This window comes from Frankliniella occidentalis, unplaced genomic scaffold (assembly GCF_000697945.3).
Source record: "Frankliniella occidentalis isolate FOCC.00 unplaced genomic scaffold, Focc_3.1 Scaffold225, whole genome shotgun sequence".
NCBI lineage: Eukaryota > Metazoa > Arthropoda > Insecta > Thysanoptera > Thripidae > Frankliniella > Frankliniella occidentalis.
Genome location: NW_026267351.1, coordinates 97,930 through 103,227, shown reverse-complemented (window position 1 = coordinate 103,227; position 5,298 = coordinate 97,930).

Here is a 5,298-nt window from a genome sequence, read left to right as displayed (position 1 = left end):
ACGAGTCGTTTGTTGGACGCAAGGCGAGAGATCGCATGACTGGCACACACACATACACACACACACACGGCACCGGACAAGCCAAGCCCAGGACGGACCGGGGGACGGGACGGACGAGGTCTTGGGTTCAAGAAGTCCTCTCGGCATAATCGGGCTTGTGTTTTCTTTTCTTATCCCCGGTCTGCTTTTTTAATGGCCGCCGCACGTCTTTGCTGTTCGTGTGTGGTGGGCATGTGAGTGTGAGAGAGAGAAGGGAGAAGGGAAGGGAAGGGCCCAACAGCAAAGGAGGCGAGCGGACCTGTGGTACTTCGTCTCTGGCGTGTTTTTTCTTGCGCGCGCTAGTGTGTGAGTTGTATGTGTGTTGGCGTTATTATTTTTAGAAGTGTAACGTATGTGTGTGTGTGTGTGTGTGTGTGACCGTTCGGGGCGCAGGGCATCTCAGGGGGGCGTACGAGTACATCCAATAGTAGGATGCCGGAGCAAAAATTGAATAAAATAAAAATTGATGAGGTGGCACAAATATAAAATTTGTCCATTGGATGCGGCTTTTTCATGCATTTTGTGAGGCGGGGTAGCGTCTGGGCGGGCGCGGCGGGCGGGTGTGGAGCCACCTGCCTGTCTCGAGCTCGTCGCCGCCGCAGCCCCGCAGCCGGCACGGAGAAAGGTGGCGTGATTGACACGTGTAGGGGGAGAGGGGGGGGGGGGCTATATTTGGAGACATCGAATGGCGTGGCGCTGCGACCGGAACCCATTCAAACACTCGGAGCGGCGCGGTATGCACAGCAAGGCGCAGACCGGCGGTCCTCGCTGGCGCTAAACGGCAAAGGGATGCCGCACCGTCATGGAGACTCTGGGCCAAATCACGCGTGTACAATGGGAGTGCCGTATAAGCCACACACACACACACACACACTCTCACACCCTCCCCCCTCTCTATCTGTCTCTCTCACTCACACACGTACGTACGAACGCACGCACGTACCGTACGTACAAAAACACACACAGCCACGTACACTCACAACGACAGCGCGGCCGTGCCGTCGCCCTTCCCTCGCCACCAGACGGCGCGGCTTGCAGACAGAAACAGGTGGCTCGCGCGCGATGCTGCTAGATTTAGACATATAATGTAACGCTTGCGCTGCGGTCGCGCCGTGAAGTAGGTCACCGGGGTGACCGGGAGTGACTGGAGTGACTGGAGTGACCACGCCGGGCGGGGCGGTGTAAGGGCGTCGCGCACAGGGAGCAAGGAGGGACGCGCGTCACGCTCTGGCTCTGGCCGAGCCAAAGGAAGGCGTGGGCCTGGCCAAGCGGCCGCGGTGGAAGTGGCGGAGGGCAAGTCGGCGATAAATCCAATTGCAGAAATCGGTGTCGTAACGGGCGAGAGAGCAGCATATCCTCGCTATTATTATCACATCGTGGAGCCCCGCCCCGCCACTGGACTACGCCCTTCTTGGACTGCTTGGACGCGTATAGATGCAAAGTTGTCGATTGGGGAAAACACTCACTCACTTTCACTCACCACTCACCTCCACTTGCTTCACTCAATTTCACTCAATTTCACCCAAGTTCACTTACTTCACTCACTTCACTCATATGTGAGAAAGTGCACTTTACTTCACTTACATCACTCACTTTACGTCACTTCACTTACTTCCTCACTTCACTCACTTCACTCACGTCAATCACGCCACTCATTTCACTCGCCTAGGCCCGGGTGCATACTCTCAAGGCTAAAATCGTTCCATCATGGCCGGCATGCAGTCGTTACGACGCGCTGGTTGGCCCGGGCTCCACGCATACATATTATATTCGGGGGGGATCAGTGCGGAAGTCGCCTGGAAGATATTCATCATTTCTGAGATAAGACCCCCCGAAGCGTTGCTCGACTTACTTACTGTGGGAAACCATAATGTGACCGCTTATCACCCGGGGCCATATATCCCGCCCGCGGGCCTTAGGTCCCCGCCGGCCCCCGCCGGCCCCAGCCCTCCCGGGGTCCTTCTAAAACCTTAAACCCTTCCATGACGCGCTCTGGGCGTCCTCAAGGATCACTCCCGGCTGGCCCGGGCCGACAGTAGCATGCAGAGCACGCCATATGGCTCGCTCATAAACTATATTATTACTCTATTTTCCCCCTTGCCCCTCACCGCCCCCTTCTCCTCTTCTCCCTGCTCTCCTCGCTTCCACCCGCAACTCTCCCCCGAACCGCCTAATAAAGTTGCAGCTATCAATCTTTCATATGCGGGGGGGATTTAGAGAGGAAAAGAAGTTCGTTAACCACAGGGGGCGCGCCCTCGACCCGCGCTGTGCCGAGGCCGAGTGGCAGTGCCTCCTCCTCCTCGTCTCCTCCTCCTCGTCTCCTCCACCTCCTCCACTCCGAGGTCTCCCTCATCTGTATGGACTTACTGTGATGGCTCTCTCAGAACCGGCAAGGCCAGGGTCGGTTCTGTAAAGCCCCAACTCCATGCACATGCACACCGCGCGCACCCGCCGCCCAGCCGCACGGCCGCGAACGTGCACACTCTAATGGGTTGAGGTGCGGGAGAACGCATTTCAGCCGAATGTGATCGGCTTGCTATTCCCAGGACAGCGTATGGCGCAACCGCTTGTAATACTACTGGCGCGAGGCCGGGCGGGGCGGGGAGGGGTGGCGATATTTGCACGGGGCGATATGGGACCCTGTGTGCACCGCGGGCGCGCGCGCCGCACCTGTCGAAAACAATGGTGGCGCTTCCCACGACCAGCGCACACACACACACACACACGGGCCACCGGGCCACGTGACCGTACAGAACACCCCGCCCCGCCCTGCACGTGGCTGGGACACCTAGGAACACCTAGGTGCACCGTCCGCCCTGCTGCTGCAAGTCTATAACGTACCATGTTCTTTAAACGCGAACTCGCGGAATTTTATCTAAGGGGGGGGGGGGGGGGGGACTTAAGAGAAGATCTACTGTTCCTTCCATCTGATACTGGTTAATTGCTAGAAAAGTACTGTAGGAAGAAGGTGGCTGCAAAGCCTACACCCACACCCACTCTCCTCGAGGATGGCTCATCGGCGCCGTTCTCTCCTCTGGGTACACTGTACCGGATGCAGGCAAGCGGGCGGGTTGCATACTCGCACGGCGGTGGCGTGAAGGCGCCTCGGTGGGCGACGATAGGCAAGCCCGCCCGCACGCGTGCATCTGGTTTAACCAGAATGGCGTCAGAACGGCCACCCTGAGAGCAGCGCCGCGCGCATGTGTGCGGGTGGGTTGCCTACTCGCCCGGCGTCATAGTCACAAACGATGAGAGCCCACCGAACCCGCTCTTACGGTGAAACTACGAAATCGGATGGTACATTTCACCCACCTTGTACCAGGTGGCTGATTCACGCCGCGCACCTTCGTGGTTATACTGTACCGCATGCACGCGTGCGGGTGGGTTGCCTACCCGGACGGGGGCCAAAAGGAGCCGTGGGTGGCGAGCATAGGCAAACCCGCCCGCACCCGTTGCATGCGGTACAGTATAACCACGAAAGTGCGCGGCGTGAATCAGCCACCTGGTATGCAACAACAACGAGACGTTAACCTCGCGCAGATTCAGTGATCAGGGAGCAGGGCTGCACGCTGCCGCAGCGTTTGATAATCCCGCGGCGCTCACTCGGCGGTGTAAGTAACGTACATGAGGGGCGTCTGGAAAGTTTTCCCAAAATGCGAGGAATGTTTCGAGCGCGGCGGCGGCGCGCGCTGCTCGAGCCGGAGCCGCCCGACACCGTGTTGTGGAGCGGTAATCGTCTCTCCGGCTCGGGCCCTGCCTGCGCTTGGACGTATGTGAGGGGGATGCGTCCGTCCGGCTGTAGTGGAGAGATAACCACCGGCCGCCGTCCGTCGCCGTGCGTACGGGCGTACCCGTACCAACGCTCCGCTTCGTACGTCTCGCCGTATGTACGACCCGGGGCCCGTGTCGCGTACCGATCTCTATCGGGGAGCCCCTCTCCTCTTTGGCGGCGGGGCACACCGACGGAGTCCGAGGCCGAGGCGCTAATGGGGAGCGCCGAGATAGGCGCGTTATACACACGGCAGGGGCGGGCGGCGGGGAGGCGGTGAGAGGACGCTGCTCGGTGCGACAGTTAACCTCCGCTGACCTACCCCAGCGCCTCCTGGGGGGACGCTGGTGCTCGGGACGCGCCCAGGTCAGGACGGGGTCCTTATTTATCCCGTTGTCAGAGAGTAAAGTGTGTCCCCGGAGGCTCCGGGCGGGAGGACCCCCTGCTATCAGCGGGTATGGCGCCAGGCAGCTCCCCAGAGAGGGGCTCGGGCCAGGCTAGGCCGGGCTAGGTCAGGCTGGGCCGGGCTAGGCTTCCCGACGCCATACGTACCGCGTGACCATCACGCACCGGAGGTAGAGATAAGAGAGCGCCCGGGGCCACGACGGGGCGGGCGCGACTCCCACCCAGGTAGCCGATTATGGAGAGCACACGACACAAACTGTGGCTCGGGATCGCGGCCCGTTAGCCCTTGTCCCGGAGCCCGGGAGTGCGAGAAAGCATTGGAGAGTGTGCGCTGCTGGCCGGCCGCCCGAGCCCGGGCAGCCCGGGCCGGCATGGCCAGCGACGCCCGCCCAGGCCATGTCATCCCTCTCTCCAGAGGCGCGCCCGTCCCAGGAAAGTGCAACACGTCGCCAATTCAGTTTTATCGGCTCCCAACTCGACAAACTTGTAGTAGTGCAGGGATGGGGCGGCCGGCGCTGATACCCGCGCGCGATACCAGTACAGAAGGTTGTCCGGCTGGTTGAGGCTTTGCGCAGGCCAGAGGGCTTTCTCCGGAGCGAGGGCTTCCTCAAGTCCATTGGTTTCTCTAGAAGCTCCGCGCTATAATAACTCATGGTAAATTTTCCGAACCTCTTTTCTGGAGGCCCAAACGAACGCGATTGCCTGGAGCCTGGAGCAGCAAGGCTTCTCTCCGAAGGATAATCCAGGTCGTCTGCGACGCTTTTACACCGAGGTTGTCCAGGTTCGCTCACTCAGGAGGCCGTCCTGCTCTGCTCGCACGACGACCACCTGCAGCGCGGCCGCCGCGCGCCGGCTTGTCAGGTGCATCAGGTGCAGATGACAAGGTGGATCAGGCCAGACAAGCGGACGGCCCAGGGGCACGCGAGGGGCCTAACGCTCTGCGCGGGGAAAGGGGGCGGAGGGAGACGTGATTTCCTGTGGCTTATACGGGGGAAAGGGGGGGGGGTGTCTCCTCCACCTAGAGTGACAACAACAAGGGGACGGGAGGTAAAGGCGGATTACTATCAGGCAGTCGTACGTGGTGG